Source organism: Oncorhynchus clarkii, unplaced genomic scaffold (assembly GCF_045791955.1).
Source record: "Oncorhynchus clarkii lewisi isolate Uvic-CL-2024 unplaced genomic scaffold, UVic_Ocla_1.0 unplaced_contig_5291_pilon_pilon, whole genome shotgun sequence".
Lineage (NCBI taxonomy): Eukaryota > Metazoa > Chordata > Actinopteri > Salmoniformes > Salmonidae > Oncorhynchus > Oncorhynchus clarkii.
Window position 1 is genome coordinate 95,001 of NW_027261127.1, and position 22,151 is coordinate 117,151.

The following is a 22,151-nucleotide window of genomic DNA, read 5'->3' on the forward strand; positions in this document are numbered from 1 at the left end:
ACTTAGTAACAGAGTAACACTTCATAACCACTTAGTTACAGAGTAACACTTCATAACCACTTAGTAACAGAGTAACACTTCATAACCACTTAGTAACAGAGTAGAGTAACACTTCATAACCACTTAGTTACGGAGTAACACTTCATAACCACTTAGATACAGAGTAACACTTCATAACCACTTAGTTACAGAGTAACACTTCATAACCACTTAGTTAGAGTAACACTTCATAACCACTTAGTTACAGAGTAACACTTCATAACCACTTAGTTAGAGTAACACTTCATAACCACTTATTTACAGAGTAACACTTCATAACCACTTAGTTACAGAGTAACACTACTTTGTCAGTATAGAGACAAAGTAGAATCTCAATTCAACGGCTCAGACACAACAGGTATGTGGCAGGGTCTACAGTCAATCACGGACTACAAAAAGAAAACCAGCCCAGTCACGGACCAGGATGTCCTGCTCCCAGGCAGACTAAATAACTTTTTTGCCCACTTTGAGGACAATACAGTGCCACTGACACGGCCCGCAACTAAAACATGCGGACTCTCCTTCACTGCAGCCGAGGTGAGTAAAACATTTAAACGTGTTAACCCTCGCAAGGCTGCAGGCCCAGACTGCATCCCCAGCCGCACCCTCAGAGCATGCGCAGACCAGCTGGCTGGTGTGTTTACGGACATATTCAATCAATCCCTATCCCAGTCTGCTGTTCCCACATGCTTCAAGGGGGCCACCATTGTTCCTGTTCCCAAGAAAGCTAAGGTAACTGAGCTAAACGACTACCGCCCCGTAGCACTCACTTCCGTCATCATGAAGTGCTTTGAGAGACTAGTCAAGGACCATATCACCTCCACCCTACCTGACACCCTAGACCCACTCCAATTTGCTTACCGCCCAAATAGGTCCACAGACGATGCAATCTCAACCACACTGCACGCTGCCCTAACCCATCTGGACAAGAGAAATACCTATGTGAGAATGCTGTTCATCGACTACAGCTCGGCATTTAACATCATAGTACCCTCCAAGCTCGTCATCAAGCTCGAGACCCTGGGTCTCGACCCTGCCCTGTGCAACTGGGTACTGGACTTCCTGACGGGCCGCCCCCAGGTGGTGAGGGTAGGCAACATCATCTCCACCCTGCTGATCCTCAACACTGGGGCCCCACAAGGGTGCGTTCTGAGCCCTCTCCTGTACTCCCTGTTCACCCACGACTGCGTGGCCACGCACGCCTCCAACTCAATCATCAAGTTTGCGGACGACACAACAGTGGTAGGCTTGATTACCAACAACGACGAGACGGCCTACAGGGATGAGGTGAGGGCCCTCGGAGTGTGGTGTCAGGAAAATAACCTCACACTCAACGTCAACAAAACTAAGGAGATGATTGTGGACTTCAGGAAACAGCAGAGGGAACACCCCCCTATCCACATCGATGGAACAGTAGTGGAGAGGGTAGCAAGTTTTAAGTTCCTCGGCAAACACATCACAGACAAACTGAATTGGTCCACTCACACAGACAGCATCGTGAAGAAGGCGCAGCAGTGCCTCTTCAACCTCAGGAGGCAGAAGAAATTTGGCTTGTCACCAAAAGCACAAACTTCTACAGATGCACAATCGAGAGCATCCTGGCGGGCTGTATCACCGCCTGGTACGGTAACTGCTCCGCCCACAACCGTAAGGCTCTCCAGAGGGTAGTGAGGTCTGCACAACGCATCACCGGGGGCAAACTACCAGCCCTCCAGGACACCTACACCACCCGATGTTACAGGAAGGCCATAAAGATCATCAAGGACAACAACCACCCGAGCCACTGCCTGTTCACCCCGCTATCATCCAGAAGGCGAGGTCAGTACAGGTGCATAAAAGCTGGGACCGAGAGACTGAAAAACAGCTTCTATCTCAAGGCCATCAGACTGTTAAACAGCCACCACTAACATTGAGTGGCTGCTGCCAACACACTGACTCAACTCCAGCCACTTTAATAATGGGAATTGATGGGAAATGATGTAAAATATATCACTAGCCACTTTAAACAATGCTACCTAATATAATGTTTACATACCCTACATTATTCATCTCATATGTATACGTATATACTGTATCATCTACTGCATCTTTATGTAATACATGTATCACTAGCCACTTTAACTATGCCACTTTGTTTACATACTCACCTCATGTATATACTGTACTCGATACCATCTACTGTATCTTGCCTATGCCGCTCTGTACCATCACTCATTCATATATCTTTATGTACATATTCTTTATCCCCTTACACTTGTGTGTATAAGACAGTAGTTTTGGAATTGTTAGTTAGATTACTTGTTGGTTATTACTGCATTGTCGGAACTAGAAGCACAAGCATTTCGCTACACTCGCATTAACATCTGCTAACCATGTGTATGTGACAAATAAAATTTGATTTGATTTGATTTTTAACCACTTAGTTACAGAGTAACACTTTATAACCACTTAGAGAGTAACACTTCATAACCACTTAGAGAGTAACACTTCATAACCACTTAGTTACAGAGTAACACTTCATAACCACTTAGTTACAGAGTAACACTTCATAACCACTTAGTTACAGAGTAACACTTCATAACCACTTAGTTACAGAGTAACAATTCATAACCACTTAGTTACAGAGTAACAATTCATAACCACTTAGTTACAGAGTAGAGTAACACTTCATAACCACTTAGTTACAGAGTAGAGTAACAATTCATAACCACTTAGTTACAGAGTAGAGTAACAATTCATAACCACTTAGTTACAGAGTAACACTTCATTACCACTTAGTTACAGAGTAGAGTAACAATTCATAACCACTTAGTTACAGAGTAGAGTAACAATTCATAACCACTTAGTTACAGAGTAGAGTAACAATTCATAACCACTTAGTTACAGAGTAGAGTAACACTTCATAACCACTTAGTTACAGAGTAACACTTCATTACCACTTAGTTACAGAGTAGAGTAACACTTCATAACCACTTAGTTACAGAGTAGAGTAACAATTCATAACCACTTAGTTACAGAGTAGAGTAACACTTCATAACCACTTAGTTACAGAGTAACACTTCATAACCACTTAGTTACAGAGTAACACTTCATAACCACTTAGTTACAGAGTAACACTTCATAACCACTTAGTTACAGAGTAACACTTCATAACCACTTAGTTACAGAGTAGAGTAACACTTCTTAACCACTTAGTTACAGAGCAGAGTAACACTTCATAACCACTTAGTTACAGAGTAGAGTAACACTTCATAACCACTTAGTTACAGAGTAGAGTAACACTTCATAACCACTTAGTTACAGAGTAGAGTAACACTTCATAACCACTTAGTTACAGAGTAGAGTAACACTTCATAACCACTTAGTTACAGAGTAACACTTCATAACCACTTAGTAACAGAGTAGAGTAACACTTCATAACCACTTAGTTACAGAGTAACACTTCATAACCACTCAGTAACAGAGTAGAGTAACACTTCATAACCACTTAGTTACAGAGTAGAGTAACACTTCATAACCACTTAGTTACAGAGTAGAGTAACACTTCATAACCACTTAGTTACAGAGTAACACTTCATAACCACTTAGTTACAGAGTAACACTTCATAACCACTTAGTTACAGAGTAACACTTCATAACCACTTAGTTACAGAGTAGAGTAACACTTCATAACCACTTAGTTACAGAGCAGAGTAACACTTCATAACCACTTAGTTACAGAGTAGAGTAACACTTCATAACCACTTAGTTACAGAGTAGAGTAACACTTCATAACCACTTAGTTACAGAGTAGAGTAACACTTCATAACCACTTAGTTACAGAGTAGAGTAACACTTCATAACCACTTAGTTACAGAGTACACTTCATAACCACTTAGTAACAGAGTAGAGTAACACTTCATAACCACTTAGTTACAGAGTAACACTTCATAACCACTCAGTAACAGAGTAGAGTAACACTTCATAACCACTTAGTTACAGAGTAGAGTAACACTTCATAACCACTTAGTTACAGAGTAGAGTAACACTTCATAACCACTTAGTTACAGAGTAGAGTAACACTTCATAACCACTCAGTAACAGAGTAGAGTAACACTTCATAACCACTTAGTTACAGAGTAGAGTAACACTTTATAACCACTTAGTTACAGAGTAACACTTCATAACCACTTAGTTACAGAGTAGAGTAACACTTCATAACCACTTAGTTACAGAGTAGAGTAACACTTCATAACCACTTAGTTACAGAGTAGAGTAACACTTCATAACCACTTAGTTACAGAGTAGAGTAACACTTCATAACCACTTAGTAACAGAGTAGAGTAACACTTCATAACCACTTAGTTACAGAGTAGAGTAACACTTCATAACCACTTAGTTACAGAGTAGAGTAACACTTCATAACCACTTAGTTACAGAGTAGAGTAACACTTCATAACCACTTAGTAACAGAGTAGAGTAACACTTCATAACCACATACTGTAGTTAGATTATAGTATCATCATCTATTCCATCTATACTGTACAGGCAGGTTTCCTGGACACAGCTTCAGCCTAGTCTTTGACCACAAAATATTTCCAATGGAGATCCTTTTTAATTGAGCTTTTAAGTCCAGGAATAGGTTTAATCTGTGTCTGGGAAACGGTCCTTTAATGTTACGGTAATAGTCTAGGTAGATATCCTTACTGATAGTGAAGTCTTGTCCTCCAAAGTTAAAGATGAACTGTTTCTGCAGTTTATTGTAGGTGACTCCAGCCCCACAGATCCTGTTCGCCTTGGCCAGGCCAGACACGTCCCAGTCTGCCTCACTGCATAGCAACATGTCTGGGTAGCTCAGCAGACCACACATAATGGTACCTGGACGGACAGAGAGAGACAGAGAGACAGAGAGAGAAAGAGAGAAAGAGAGACAGAGAGACAGAGAGACAGAGAGACAGAGAGACAGAGAGACAGAGAGAGAGATAGAAAGAGAGAGAGAGGAGGGGAAGATTTGAAGAATTTAATTGCTCATCAATGATAATAAAATATAATATATTGAGATTTACATTGGTTCATGATGTGCATTGTTTTTTATAAACTGGGTGGTTCGAGCCCTGAATGCTGATTGGCTGTAAGCCGTGGTATATTAGACCATATATCATGGGTATGACAAAATATTTATTTGTACTGCTCTAATTAAGTAGGTAACCTGTTTATAATAGCAATAAGGCACCTGGGGAGTTTGTGATATATGGCCAATATAACACGTCTAAGGGCTATATCTTGGGGCCCCTATTGACGTTGCGGTCTAAGGCACTGCATCTCAGTGCAAGATGCGTCACTACAGTCCCTGGTTCAATTCCAGGCTGTATCACATCCGGACGTGATTGGGAGTCCCATAGGGTGGCGCACAATTGGCCCAGCATCGTTCGGGTTTGACCGGGGTAGGCCGTCATTGTAAATAAGAATTTGTTCTTAACTGACTTGCCTAGTTAAATAAAGGTTAAATAAAATAATAATTAAAAACAGCTCTTAGTCGTGTTATATTGGCCATATACCACACCCCCTCAGGCCTTATTGATGAAATATCCAACCTATTGGAAATGGGCTAAGATTCAATAAGTGTATGAGCTTCCTCACTAAGCAGCATCACACAATGTGGTTCTGGATGCTGTCTTCACATATGACCACTTAGTAACAGCATCACACAATGTGGTTCTGGATGCTGTCTTCACATATGACCACTTCGTTACAGCATCACACAATGTGGTTCTGGATGCTGTCTTCACATATGACCACTTAGTAACAGCATCACACAATGTGGTTCTGGATGCTGTCTTCACATATGACCACTTAGTTACAGCATCACACAATGTGGTTCTGGATGCTGTCTTCACATATGACCACTTAGTTACAGCATCACACAATGTGGTTCTGGATGCTGTCTTCACATATGACCACTTAGTTACAGAGTAACACTTCATAACCACTGAGTAACAGCATCACACAATGTGGTTCTGGATGCTGTCTTCACATATGACCACTTCGTTACAGCATCACACAATGTGGTTGTGGATGCTGTCTTCACATATGACCACTTAGTAACAGCATCACACAATGTGGTTCTGGATGCTGTCTTCACATATGACCACTTAGTTACAGCATCACACAATGTGGTTCTGGATGCTGTCTTCACATATGACCACTTAGTTACAGCATCACACAATGTGGTTCTGGATGCTGTCTTCACATATGACCACTTAGTTACAGCATCACACAATGTGGTTCTGGATGCTGTCTTCACATATGACCACTTAGTTACAGCATCACACAATGTGGTTCTGGATGCTGTCTTCACATATGACCACTTCGTAACAGCATCACACAATGAGGTTCTGGATGCTGTCTTCACATATGACCACTTAGTAACAGCATCACACAATGTGGTTCTGGATGCTGTCTTCACATATGACCACTTAGTTACAGCATCACACAATGAGGTTCTGGATGCTGTCTTCACATATGACCACTTAGTAACAGCATCACACAATGAGGTTCTGGATGCTGTCTTCACATATGACCACTTAGTAACAGCATCATACAATGAGGTTCTGGATGCTGTCTTCACATATGACCACTTAGTAACAGCATCACACAATGAGGTTCTGGATGCTGTCTTCACATATGACCACTTAGTAACAGCATCACACAATGTGGTTCTGGATGCTGTTTTCACATATGACCACTTAGTAACAGCATCACACAATGAGGTTCTGGATGCTGTCTTCACATATGACCACTTAGTAACAGCATCACACAATGTGGTTCTGGATGCTGTCTTCACATATGACCACTTAGTAACAGCATCACACAATGAGGTTCTGGATCCTGTCTTCACATATGACACAGCCTTTTTAGCTCGGTTCGTTTGTGCTCTTGTCCACTCCATTGATGTCTTGGCATGACAAGGAGTTGGGCATGCTAGCACAAACAGACTGGCACTCAGGCTACAGGCTTTTACCTCCGCTGAGAACGTTCTGGTTGAGGATGAAGCCGTCACAGCAGGTGTTCTGGGTACACTCGTCCTGACAGAAACGATGGACGTCGGTCAGAGTGGTTCCTTCAGCTGCAAACACCATGGTACGGTACACACCAGAACTGGCCTTACGGAAACTCAACCTTTCAAAGGTCTTCTGGGCCTTAGTGGTGAATTCATGACCTATGACACAGAGAGAGACTGATTCTCATGGTCTGGTAGAGAAACACAGCTGTATTTAGAGCAGGAGAAAATGAAACAGATTCATGTCTGTGCAGTAGGTGAATTCCTTATTCTACTGAGAGGAGCTAGAGAGAGAGAGGACTTCATGGACTGTTATGAGAGAGGAGGACAAAGAACAGGATGGACATTGTGGATTTCAGCAGAGTCACTTTACAAGAGGACAAACAAGCTCATACTGAACCTTTCTTCCTGATGACCGTGACGTTCTGTCTGTCAGCCCCGTTCACCTTCAGAGAACAGCTCAGGTTCTGGAACATATCAGCACCTGCATTTCCCAGGAACCCTTTGGTCTGGGAATCACAAGCAAAGGGGACACTTGAAAGAGTTATCACACAACCCAACAATATCTAATGGAAACAGCAGTCACAGCCAAACAGTTTCGAAAGCATCAAACCTACTATGTCACTTTGGTGTGTTGATTTGTTCTGCAATGAATAATTTAATATAATACGATAGTAACATTTCTGAGAGATTATAGTGATGTTCCTCGTTTGATTAGATGACCCCTAATGACCCTGTAACCCTCTTCTATCTCCTGTAGTGTGAATCAGGGGTCCAGAACCCTCGTCTATCTCCTTTAGTGTGAATCAGGGGTCCAGAGCCAGCTAATGACCCTGTAACCCTCGTCTATCTCCTTTAGTGTGAATCAGGGGTCCAGAGCCAGCTAATGACCCTGTAACCCTCGTCTATCTCCTGTAGTGTGAATCAGGGGTCCAGAGCCAGCTAATGACCCTGTAACCCTCGTCTATCTCCTGTAGTGTGAATCAGGGGTCCAGAGCCAGCTAATGACCCTGTAACCGTCGTCTATCTCCTTTAGTGTGAATCAGGGGTCCAGAGCCAGCTAATGACCCTGTAACCCTCGTCTATCTCCTGTAGTGTGAATCAGGGGTCCAGAGCCAGCTAATGACCCTGTAACCCTCGTCTATCTCCTGTAGTGTGAATCAGGGGTCCAGAGCCAGCTAATGACCCTGTAACCCTCGTCTATCTCCTTTAGTGTGAATCAGGGGTCCAGAGCCAGCTAATGACCCTGTAACCCTCGTCTATCTCCTGTAGTGTGAATCAGGGGTCCAGAGCCAGCTAATGACCCTGTAACCCTCGTCTATCTCCTGTAGTGTGAATCAGGGGTCCAGAGCCAGCTAATGACCCTGTAACCCTCGTCTATCTCCTGTAGTGTGAATCAGGGGTCCAGAGCCAGCTAATGACCCTGTAACTCTTTATAGCTCCTGTAGTGTGAATCAGGGGTCCAGAGCCAGCTAATGACCCTGTAACCCTTGTCTATCTCCTTTAGTGTGAATCAGGGGTCCAGAGCCAGCTAATGACCCTGTAACCCTCGTCTATCTCCTGTAGTGTGAATCAGGGGTCCAGAGCCAGCTAATGACCCTGTAACCCTCGTCTATCTCCTGTAGTGTGAATCAGGGGTCCAGAGCCAGCTAATGACCCTGTAACCCTCGTCTATCTCCTGTAGTGTGAATCAGGGGTCCAGAGCCAGCTAATGACCCTGTAACCCTCGTCTATCTCCTGTAGTGTGAATCAGGGGTCCAGAGCCAGCTAATGACCCTGTAACCCTCTTCTATCTCCTGTAGTGTGAATCAGGGGTCCAGAACCCTCCATCTCCTGTAGTGTGAACCCTGTAACCCTCTTCTATCTCCTGTAGTGTGAATCAGGGTTCCAGAACCCTCTTCTATCTCCTGTAGTGTGAATCAGGGGTCCAGAACCCTCTTCTATCTCCTGTAGTGTGAATCAGGGGTCCAGAACCCTCTTCTATCTCCTGTAGTGTGAATCAGGGGTCCAGAGCCAGCTAATGACCCTGTAACCCTCTTCTATCTCCTGTAGTGTGAATCAGGGGTCCAGAACCCTCTTCCATCTCCTGTAGTGTGAATCAGGGGTCCAGAGCCAGCTAATGACCCTGTAACCCTCTTCTATCTCCTGTAGTGTGAATCAGGGGTACAGAACCCTCTTCCATCTCCTGTAGTGTGAATCAGGGGTACAGAACCCTCTTCTATCTCCTGTAGTGTGAATCAGGGGTACAGAACCCTCTTCCATCTCCTGTAGTGTGAATCAGGGGTCCAGAACCCTCTTCTATCTCCTGTAGTGTGAATCAGGGGTCCAGAACCCTCTTCCATCTCCTGTAGTGTGAATCAGGGGTACAGAACCCTCTTCTATCTCCTGTAGTGTGAATCAGGGGTCCAGAACCCTCTTCTATCTCCTGTAGTGTGAATCAGGGGTCCAGAACCAGCTGTGTAGGTAATGCCTGATGAAAGCTCTGTGTACAACACACCAACATGACATAGGTTGCTTCCCAAATAGCACCCTACACCCTTTATAGAGCACTGCTTTTGACCAGTGGTGTAAAGTACTTCACTAAAAATACTTTAAAAGTACTACTTAAGTTTTTTTTTTTTAGGGTATCTGAACTTTACTTTTTATAGAAATTATGGATGACTTTTACTCAAGTTATTTTCTATAAAGGTATCTTCACTTTGACTCAAGTATAACAACTGAGTACTTTTTCCACCACTGCTTTTGGCCAGAGCCCACAGAGCACGATATAAGAAACGTGGGTCCCATTTGGGACGGGTCCACACTGTGGACGGAGAAAAAGACAGATTGTGGACGTCCCATACTTGCTCAGAGGTTTGGCATCGGATGTTAGCAGCGTCGGTGCTGTAGAGTTCACAGTGACTTTGTCCTTCTTCAGCGTAAAGGACGACGTAAAGACAAGTCTGGACCTGGGCACAAGCTGCGGAGTGACACAAACATAACCAATGTTTTACACTAGTGGTTTTGGTATATAAACACTTGTAGTGAGTCAGAAATTGCACCCTATTCCTTATATAGTGTATGACTTTTGACCAGGGTCCATAGGCCTGTAGTGAGTAACACACTACAGGGAATCGGGGGCCATTTGTGACACATCCTTTTATTGTGGAAAGACGACAACTTATAATTTTTTTTAAATGTAACTTTCCACAGTGACCTCACCTGAGACACACGTCCTGAGTTGTTTCTCCGTGGTCGTGTCTGACGCCTCTGAGCTGAGGACGACATAGTCTTCTGCTGCTGGAGAAAACGCTGATCTGGGAACTGTCTCAAACCTCTCCAGAACTGTAGAAGGAGAAAGGGAAATATTAGGATACACAACAACAACAAAAAATAGCCAAACTTCAGAAATTAATTTTGTTGTTTTTGAATGTGTTTTTCCTCTTGCTTTACACAACAACGTCACATTGCTCTTAGCACTTCAGTCATTCCTGCACTGTATATATAATATGGAGAAATATACCACTTGACGTAATACGAGTTCCTTTAAGTTAAAAAAAAAAAAAAGTTCAAGAAAGGTTTCACCTTTGAACTGTTGACTCAGAGCCTAGCAGCACAAGTAGAGGTCACACACAAAACTCTTAACCTCAGTTGTCAGTGCTTCAAATCCTCATAACATTGTTGAACATGATTCCTGGGTTTAGTCTCTCTCTAGTGATCCTCGGACAGAACCTGAGTCACAGGAAGTGGTCCATACTGGCACCCTACGCAGTACACTACTTTTGTCCAAAGCCCAATGGTCCCTGGCCAAAACAGGAAGTATGGCTCCATTTGGGACGCATCCAGTGTGACTCAGGTATCTGTTGATGTTTCAGCCATGTGTTAAAACACTGGTCCACAAAGAATACTTCAATAGACCTGAGTCACCGGACTCAGAACTTCACGCTCAAACTGTTTGTTTGTGTCCAGTCCACAGAGACAATACATTCACTTTCTGGGGCAGCAATACAAGATACTCTTTGTTCTTAAAACGCTGACCCAGACAGTACCTGAACATTCTCCCTCAGACAGAGGCTGGCCAGTGGTTGTCCACTCCAGCTGTTCTCCGCTGGATGTGACACAGCGCCACCTCCTGGTCTGGATGTCCTGCTGGGCCGACAGGAAGTCCCCTCCCTCTGAACACCTCAGGCCACTGCGCTGGCACTCTGTCAAACCTGGACATTACAAAACAGTGGTGAGCTGAGCAGTTAAGCTGCCTATGTTTAGGGGATAGGACCACGGTCCTAGACCTTAGTAAATATCATAGATCTACAGAATAATAAACTGCTCTCTAACACTGGGTGAGCTGAGCAGTTAAGCTGCCTATGTTTAGGGGATAGGACCATGGTCCTGGACCTTAGTAAATATCATAGATCTACAGAATAATAAAGTGCTCTCTAACACTGGGTGAGCTGAGCAGTTAAGCTGCCTATGTTTAGGGGATAGGACCACGGTCCTGGACCTTAGTAAATATCATAGATCTACAGAATAATAAAGTGCTCTCTAACACTGGGTGAGCTGAGCAGTTAAGCTGCCTATGTTTAGGGGATAGGACCACGGTCCTAGACCTTAGTAAATATCATAGATCTACAGAATAATAAAGTGCTCTCTAACACTGGGTGAGCTGAGCAGTTAAGCTGCCTATGTTTAGGGGATAGGACCACGGTCCTGGACCTTAGTAAATATCATAGATCTACAGAATAATAAACTGCTCTCTAACACTGGGTGAGCTGAGCAGTTAAGCTGCCTATGTTTAGGGGATAGGACCACGGTCCTAGACCTTAGTAAATATCATAGATCTACAGAATAATAAACTGCTCTCTAACACTGGGTGAGCTGAGCAGTTAAGCTGCCTATGTTTAGGGGATAGGACCACGGTCCTAGACCTTAGTAAATATCATAGATCTACAGAATAATAAAGTGCTCTCTAACACTGGGTGAGCTGAGCAGTTAAGCTGCCTATGTTTAGGGGATAGGACCACGGTCCTAGACCTTAGTAAATATCATAGATCTACAGAATAATAAAGTGCTCTCTAACACTGGGTGAGCTGAGCAGTTAAGCTGCCTATGTTTAGGGGATAGTACCACGGTCCTGGACCTTAGTAAATATCATAGATCTACAGAATAATAAACTGCTCTCTAACACTGGGTGAGCTGAGCAGTTAAGCTGCCTATGTTTAGGGGATAGGACCACGGTCCTAGACCTTAGTAAATATCATAGATCTACAGAATAATAAAGTGCTCTCTAACACTGGGTGAGCTGAGCAGTTAAGCTGCCTATGTTTAGGGGATAGGACCACGGTCCTAGACCTTAGTAAATATCATAGATCTACAGAATAATAAAGTGCTCTCTAACACTGGGTGAGCTGAGCAGTTAAGCTGCCTATGTTTAGGGGATAGTACCACGGTCCTGGACCTTAGTAAATATCATAGATCTACAGAATAATAAAGTGCTCTCTAACACTGGGTGAGCTGAGCAACAGAACGCCAGTGGTAATAAGGAACGTGTTCCATGTCTCCTATCTCCTCACTCACAGTGTGTGGCAGTGGAAGCTCCGTTAGTGGACGTGCCTTTAGGACACATGGTACAGAAGTCTGACCCCTCCTGGTCTTGGTAGGAGCCCTGAGGACAGGGAGAACACACACCTCCACTGGAAAACATACCCGCAGGACACACCACTATAGGGGAGGAGAGAGAGAGAGAAGAAAGAGGGAGAGAGAGAGCGAGAGGGAGAGAGAGAGGGGGCGAGAGAGCAAAGAGGGAGAGAGAGCGCAAAGAGAGAGAGAGGGAGAGAAAACAGAGAGAGAGGGAGAAAAGAAAGATGGAGGGAGAGAGAAAAGAAAGAAAGAAAGAGAAAAGAATGATGAGGGAACGAGAGAAGTAGGGAGAAGAGAAAGATAGAGGGAGAGAGAGGGAGAAGAGAAAGAGAGGGAGAGAGAGAGAGAGAGAGAGAGTAGGGAAAAGAAAGCAGGGGAGAGAGAGTGAGGAGAGTGAGAAAAGAGGGAGAGAGGACAAAGAGAAAAGAGAGAGGAGAGAGAAAGAGAGGGTGTGTGTTATACATTCAGTTATTAATAATGCTGTCAACCGAGTCGTGACCTTTAGTAAATCAGTCAGTATGCACTTTCATTTCATATGAACTGATATACAGTAGTTCAGGCCAGGTTGTTTTAGGGGGAAAGGTAATAAGGACGTACCACATCCTGTTCCAACACGCTGGTAGCCATGGGAACAGCCAAAGTTGGGTGCTGAGGTAGAGAGGACTCTGGGTTCAGAGGTCAAGATGGAGCGGTAGGGGTCACTACCCATCAGGCCTAGCACCCCATCCAACAGCCTGTCCTCACTGAGCGCTACATCTGGAAACAGATAAATCACTAATGACTCAAATCCACAAATACTTCTGTTGTTCCATTAAATGAAACATGAAAATGCACTTTGGCAGACCTCCAAGAAAATACACACACAAAGTCAAAGTTTAAAATGTATAAACTAGTCTTGAGACATATTTAAAGGGTGTGAGACAGTATTTTTTGGTGTTTTTCATTGAGAAATATTTCTGAAATGTTGTCTGTGCTCCTTACCGACGTCATGCAGGTCAGGCAGAACAGAGACGGGAAGGTCTGAGAGAAGAGCCCTCCAGCTGACCTGAACACTGACGCTTTCCTCACTCACACACTCTACAGAGACGGACGACTCATCACACACGGACACAGAGACGGACGTCAGCTAGAACAGGAGAGACACAGTAGTCAGACAACCTGTACAGACTCATCACACACTGACACAGAGATGAACATCACAGTAGTCAGACAACCTGTACAGACTCATCACACACTGACACAGAGCTGAACATCCCAGTTGTCAGACAACCTACACAGACTCATCACACACTGACACAGAGCTGAACGTCACAGTAGTCAGACAACCTGTACAGACTCATGACATACTGACACAGAGATGAACATTACAGTAGTCAGACAACCTGTACATACTCATCACACACTGACACAGAGCTGAACATTACAGTAGTCAGACAACCTGTACAGACTCATCACACACTGACACAGAGATGAACATTACAGTAGTCAGACAACCTGTACAGATGCACAATCTTAATTTGATCTCCCTGCTGCAGGTGAACTTTCCTGCAACGCAGGACATTTTAAACTTGTAGTGTATTTGAGGTTTAAAAAGGCTTCTGAAGTTTGTAATTCCCACTTTCAGACTTGATTTTCCTTTATGAAAAAGATATCAACCATTACAAAATTACTCAAGAATTATAATCAACAAAACAATGAATATTTCCTGTTGCTGGAGGACTATTTTCCTGCTGTAGCAAACTGGCTCAAATGAAGATCCTACATCTGTAGCTAGTCAACCAGCGTCCTGTCCAGTGGGGGTCCTTGTGCATCAAGCTGCTCTACGCTACAGTTCTGTCTCAGACAAGACTTCCTTAGTCAACTATAGACAACTAGCTGTGGTACAAAACAGTAAATCAATAAATCAATAAACAGCAAATCAATAAAGTCCAGATCATTAAATCAATAAATCAATAAATCAATAAATCATACATGTGTATTTTCTAGAGGGTTTATAGAGCTGCGTTTATGAATACATCTGTAGTTAATGAGTTGAGCGTTTTCTAAGAACGTGTGTTTTGCATTAGTTCAGGTTCTGGAATATCTCCTGCAGGCACCTTTCCATTCAAAGCAAGTTACACATGGTTTTCACTATCGTTTATTGCAACAGTAGATGGCAGACATTCAGACACACACACACAGACACACACAGAGACACACAAAGAGACACACACACACACACAGACAGACACACACACACGCAGACACACACACACCAACCTGCAGGCTGCAGAGACCCTGGGCCCTCATGTCGTGGAGTAGAGAGGTCTGCAGGCTGGAGTGGAGGGAGGAGCTGCAGGGTCCCTGGCCTGGAGGCAGGGTGAGCTGGAGCACCACAGAGGTCTGGACGGTCTGCAGCACCTGAAGTCCTGGAACACACAGAGACACAGACAGAGACACAGACAGAGACATGACACAGAGACATGACACAGAGACATGACACAGACACAGAGACATGACACAGAGACATGACACAGAGACACAGAGACATGACACAGAGACAGAGACACAGAGACATGACACAGAAACAGAGACATGACACAGAGACATGACACAGAAACAGAGACATGACACAGAGACATGACACAGAAACAGAGACATGACACAGACACAGAGACATGACACAGACACAGACACAGAGACAGAGACAGAGACAGAGACAGAGACAGACACAGACACAGACACAAACACAGAGACAGATGAGACATGACGTAATGAAGTCTAGGCTCCCTGCCAAACACACAGTGATTCCATCAAACTGTACACAGCACTGATTACAGTGTGACGCATCAACGGTCCAAGAGAGACGTAAACAGTCAGACATGAGCAACAACTGAACGCTGAGGGAGAAAACAACTTCCCTTCAACATCAGGACACTTTCACTACTAGATGAGTGCTATGGGCTATGAGTGTCATGACTGAATGTCAACTCCTGTGAGCATTTGTCATATTACCCTGTTTTTCAGACAGACAGGAAGTCTGGTCATTCTGTGTTAGACTACACACTGTGGAGGTCTGGTCTGGTCATTCTGTGTTATATTACACACTGTGGAGGTCTGGTCATTCTGTGTTATACTACACACTGTGGAGGTCTGGTCATTCTGTGTTATACTACACACTGTAGAGGTCTGGTCATTCTGTGTTATACTACACACTGTGGAGGTCTGGTCATTCTGTGTTATATTACACACTGTGGAGGTCTGGTCATTCTGTGTTATACTACACACTGTGGAGGTCTGGTCATTCTGTGTTATACTACACACTGTAGAGGTCTGGTCATTCTGTGTTATACTACACACTGTGGAGGTCTGGTCATTCTGTGTTCGACTACACACTGTGGAGGTCTGGTCTGGTCATTCTGTGTTAGACTACACACTGTGGAGGTCTGGTCATTCTGTGTTAGACTACACACTGTGGAGGTCTGGTCTGGTCATTCTGTGTTAGACTACACACTGTGGAGGTCTGGTCATTCTGTGTTAGACTACACACCTTGGAGGTCTGGTCTGGTCATTCTGTGTTAGACTACACACTGTGTAGGTCTGGTCTGGTCATTCTGTGTTACACTACACACTGTGGTGGTCTGGTCTGGTCATTCTGTGTTATACTACACACTGTGGTGGTCTGGTCATTCTGTGTTAGACGACACACCTTGGAGGTCTGGTCATTCTGTGTTAGACTACACACTGTGTAGGTCTGGTCATTCTGTGTTATATTACACACTGTGGTAAATTAGACTACACACTACACACATCTGCTAAATTAGCTAATGTCAAGCTTGGCAGAAGTTACATCTTATAACAGGAAGCTTGAGATCATTTTCTAGGTCATTGAGGCAAACCAAAAGTCCCAATACAGCTTGAATATTCAGAAATTGAGAGAGAGACAGATAGAGAGAGAGAGAGCGAGACAGATAGAGAGAGATACAGATACAGAGAGAGACAGATAGAGAAAGAGAGTGAGACAGATAGAGAGAGAGGCACAGATAGAGAGAGAGGCACAGAGAGAGATATAGACAGACAGATACAGATAGAGATACAGACAGAGAGACAGAGAGAGACAGAGAGACAGAGAGAGAGAGAGACAGAGAGAGACAGATACAGATAGAGAGAGAGAGACAGAGGGAGACAGAGAGAGAGAGACAGAGGGAGAGAGACAGAGAGAGTGACAGAGAGACACAGAGAGACAGAGAGATACAGAGAGAGAGACACAGACAGAGACACAGAGAGAGAGAGACACAGAGAGAGAGAGATACAGAGAGACACAGATAGAGAGAGAGAGAGAGAGAGAGAGAGAGAGAGACAGAGAGAGACAGAGAGACACAGAGAGACAGAGAGACACAAAGAGACACAGAGAGACACAGAGAGAGAGATACAGAGAGAGATACAGAGAGAGATAGAGAGAGAGATAGAGAGAGAGAGAGAGAGAGAGAGAGAGAGAGACAGACAGACAGACAGACAGACAGACAGACGTAATGAAGTCTAGGCTCCCTGCCAAACACACAGTGATTCCATCAAACTGTACACAGCACTGATTACAGTGTGACGCATCAACGGTCCAAGAGAGACGTACACAGTCAGACATGAGCAACAACTGAACGCTGAGGGAGAAAACAACTTCCCTTCAACATCAGGACACTTTCACTACTAGATGAGTGCTATGGGCTATGAGTGTCATGACTGAATGTCAACTCCTGTGAGCATTTGTCATATTACCCTGTTTTTCAGACAGACAGGAAGTCTGGTCATTCTGTGTTAGACTACACACTGTGGAGGTCTGGTCATTCTGTGTTATATTACACACTGTGGAGGTCTGGTCTGGTCATTCTGTGTTATACTACACACTGTGGAGGTCTGGTCATTCTGTGTTATACTACACACTGTGTAGGTCTGGTCATTCTGTGTTAGACTACACACTGTGGAGGTCTGGTCATTCTGTGTTATACTACACACTGTGTAGGTCTGGTCATTCTGTGTTAGACTACACACTGTGGAGGTCTGGTCATTCTGTGTTATACTACACACTGTGGAGGTCTGGTCATTCTGTGTTATACTACACACTGTGGAGGTCTGGTCATTCTGTGTTAGACTACACACTGTAGAGGTCTGGTCATTCTGTGTTAGACTACACACTGTGGAGGTCTGGTCATTCTGTGTTATACTACACACTGTGGAGGTCTGGTCATTCTGTGTTAGACTACACACTGTAGAGGTCTGGTCATTCTGTATTATACTACACACTGTGGTGGTCTGGTCTGGTCATTCTGTGTTAGACGGCACACCTTGGAGGTCTGGTCATTCTGTGTTAGACTACACACCTTGGAGGTCTGGTCATTCTGTGTTAGACTACACACTGTGGAGGTCTGGTCATTCTGTGTTATACTACACACTGTGGAGGTCTGGTCATTCTGTATTATACTACACACTGTGGAGGTCTGGTCATTCTGTGTTATACTACACACTGTGGAGGTTTGTCTGGTCATTCTGTGTTATACTACACACTGTGGAGGTCTGGTCTGGTCATTCTGTGTTATACTACACACTGTAGAGGTCTGGTCATTCTGTATTATACTACACACTGTGGTGGTCTGGTCTGGTCATTCTGTGTTAGACGACACACCTTGGAGGTCTGGTCTGGTCATTCTGTGTTAGACTACACACTGTGGAGGTCTGGTCATTCTGTGTTAGACTACACACTGTGGAGGTCTGGTCATTCTGTGTTATACTACACACTGTGGAGGTCTGGTCTGGTCATTCTGTGTTACACTACACACTGTGGAGGTCTGGTCATTCTGTGTTATACTACACACTGTGGAGGTCTGGTCTGGTCATTCTGTGTTACACTACACACTGTGGAGGTCTGGTCATTCTGTGTTATACTACACACTGTGGAGGTCTGTCTGGTCATTCTGTGTTATACTACACACCTTGGAGGTCTGGTCATTCTGTGTTAGACTACACACTGTGGTGGTCTGGTCTGGTCATTCTGTGTTAGACTACACACTGTGGAGGTCTGGTCATTCTGTGTTAGACTACACACCTTGGAGGTCTGGTCATTCTGTGTTAGACTACACACTGTGGAGGTCTGGTCATTCTGTGTTAGACTACACACTGTGTAGGTCTGGTCATTCTGTGTTATATTACACACTGTGGTAAATTAGACTACACACATCTGCTAAATTAGCTAATGTCAAGCTTGGCAGAAGTTACATCTTATAACAGGAAGCTTGAGATAATTTTCTAGGTCATTGAGGCAAACCAAAAGTCCCAATACAGCTTGAATATTCAGAAATTGAGAGAGAGACAGATAGAGAGAGAGAGAGCGAGACAGATAGAGAGAGATACAGATACAGAGAGAGACAGATAGAGAAAGAGAGTGAGACAGATAGAGAGAGAGGCACAGATAGAGAGAGAGGCACAGAGAGAGATATAGACAGACAGATGCAGATAGAGATACAGACAGAGAGACAGAGAGAGAGAGAGACAGAGAGAGACAGATACAGATAGAGAGAGAGAGACAGAGGGAGACAGAGAGATAGAGACAGACAGAGGGAGACAGACAGAGAGAGCGACAGAGAGACACAGAGAGAGAGACACAGACAGAGACACAGACAGAGACACAGAGAGAGAGAGATACAGAGAGAGAGAGACAGAGAGACACAGAGAGAGATACAGAGAGAGAGAGACAGAGAGACACAGAGAGAGAGAGAGAGAGAGACAGAGAGACACAGAGAGAGAGAGAGAGAGAGAGAGAGAGAGAGAGAGAGAGAGAGAGACAGAGAGACAGAGAGACACAGAGAGACACAGAGAGAGAGAGATACAGAGAGAGATAGAGAGATAGAGAGAGAGAGATAGAGAGAGAGACAGAGAGAGAGACAGAGAGAGAGAGACAGAGAGAGAGAGTGAGACAGAGACAGAGAGACACAGAGAGAGAGAGACATATTGCATTTTAGGGATAATAAAGAATCTCTACTGTACAGAGCCAGAGAGAGGTAGAGAGCCAGACAGACAGACAGACAGAATATGGGGTGTTTGTTTGATGTGGTGTGTGGTTAGTTACTCTGGCAGGCTTGAGGAAGTGGGGCCTCTGTCACCCAGGCTCTGGTCTCCACGTCACACAGTAACTGCATGTTTACAGGAAGTGTGCTTTCGTAACCCAGGTGACAGATGAGGTCACAGTTCTGCTGGCCACCAATCACGTCAGAGCGACAGACCACATCACCGTAGGTAACGGTGATGTCAGAGAACGGAGAGGGACACTGGGGACCTGGAGACAGAGAGAATACAGGTAAATAGATGGAAGACAAGGTTTTACTGAGATGCGTAAATAAATAGTGAATTTTAATATGATGTGTTTGTACAGCTAGAATAAACTTTTGGTAACAGATGGAATATTGTTATTGGCCAACTAAACGCTTTCGCGTGCGTGTGCTTACATAAACACCTGTGGCCATCTTTAAACATCCAGGACATATATACCAGACTTACTGTCACAGGCTGGGGTCTTCCCGGTGGCGCGTGGCGTCCTGGTTCCAGGCAGCTCCTGTCCATCTGTCTGAGACACACACCAGCAGTCTGTCTGGTCACACTGCAGTGGGGAGAACAGCCTTCCATCCACCTGACACTCCGGCTCATAACCCACCACAGACTGACCTCTGTCTGTCAACAACTGACACCAGCTAGGACCTAGAGAGACACGTGGAGGACAGAGGAGGAGATGGTTTAAAGATTTCATCCTGTTATACATGTTCAACCTTTTGATTTAGCAAACGGAAAACGGAAAACAAGATGTGAAGTAGTGGAGTCCTTCAGATGGACTTGATATAAAATGAAATGATATTTCTTGAAAAGGGAAGTATATGAACATGTCTGTCCCAAAATGGTTGGACCACTAAGTGATTGATTGTTATAAGTGATTGATTGTTAAATGTGATTGATTGTTAAATGTGATTGATTGTAATATGTGATTGATTGTTATATGTGATTGATTGTAATAAGTGATTGATTGTAATAAGTGATTGATTGTTAAATGTGATTGATTGTTATAAGTGATTGATTGTTAAATGTGATTGATTGTAATATGTGATTGATTGTTATATGTGATTGATTGTAATAAGTGATTGATTGTTAAAAGTGATTGATTGTAATAAGTGATTGATTGTTATTAAAAGTGATTGATTGTTATATGTGCAGTGTGTTAAACATGTCAGTACATGTGAGGTCTCCACTGGAACTCAGGGTAGCAGGCTGGATGGTTTCCCCAGAAACAGGACTGACACACCAGGCTCCACCTCCACCTGAAGACCCCTTCTGGAGCACAGAGAACTGGCCACTCTGGAAACACACAGACAGCACCACAACCACTTATCAAGGACACATACTGTACATACAGGACAATAGAAGAAGACTTTATTGTCCAATAGAAACTAGTGTCGTGCTTTATACCAACCCCTCTGAGAGACACAGACAGAAGTTACAACAAGGAGGAAACAGACAGAAGTTACAACAAGGAGGAAACAGACAGAAGTTACAACAAGGAGGAGACAGACAGAAGTTACAACAAGGAGGAGACAGACAGAAGTTACAACAAGGAGGAGACAGACAGAAGTTACAACAAGGAGGCAGACAGACGTTACAACAAGGAGGCAGACAGACGTTACAACAAGGAGGCAGACAGACGTTACAACAAGGAGGCAGACAGACGTTACAACAAGGAGAGAAGTTACACCAAGGAGGAGAGACAGAAGTTACACCATGGAGGAGACCGACAGAAGTTACATCATGGAGGAGAGACAGAAGTTACACCAAGGAGGAGAGACAGAAGTTACACCAAGGAGGAGACAGAAGTTACACCAAGGAGGAGACAGACAGAAGTTACAACAAGGAGTCAGACAGACAGAAGTTACACCAAGGAGGAGCCAGACAGAAGTTACAACAAGGAGAAGTCAGACAGAAGTTACAAAAAGAAGGAGACAGAAGTTACACCAAGAAGGAGACTGACAGTAGTTACAGCAGGGAGACAGACAGAAGTTACAGCAAGGAGGAGACAGAAGTTACAACAAGGAGACAGACAGAAGTTACAACAAGGAGGAGACAGACAGACGTTACAACAAGGAGGCAGACAGACGTTACAACAAGGAGGAGACAGACAGAAGTTACAGCAAGGAGGCCGACAGAAATTACAACAAGGAGGAGACAGACAGAAGTTACAACAAGGAGGAGACAGACAGACGTTACAACAAGGAGGCAGACAGACGTTACAACAAGGAGGAGACAGACAGAAGTTACAGCAAGGAGGCCGACAGAAATTACAACAAGGAGGAGACAGACAGAAGTTACACCAAGGAGGAGACAGACAGAAGTTACACCAAGGAGAAGACAGACAGAAGTTACAACAAGGAGGAGACAGACAGAAGTTACA

The 22,151-nt window shown here is 44.1% G+C and overlaps 1 pseudogene; it reads right to left on the reverse strand.

The window, feature by feature from the left end:
* LOC139404981 (thyroglobulin-like) overlaps nt 1-22,151 on the reverse strand; it is an 84,623-nt pseudogene that overhangs the window by 48,325 nt on the left and 14,147 nt on the right.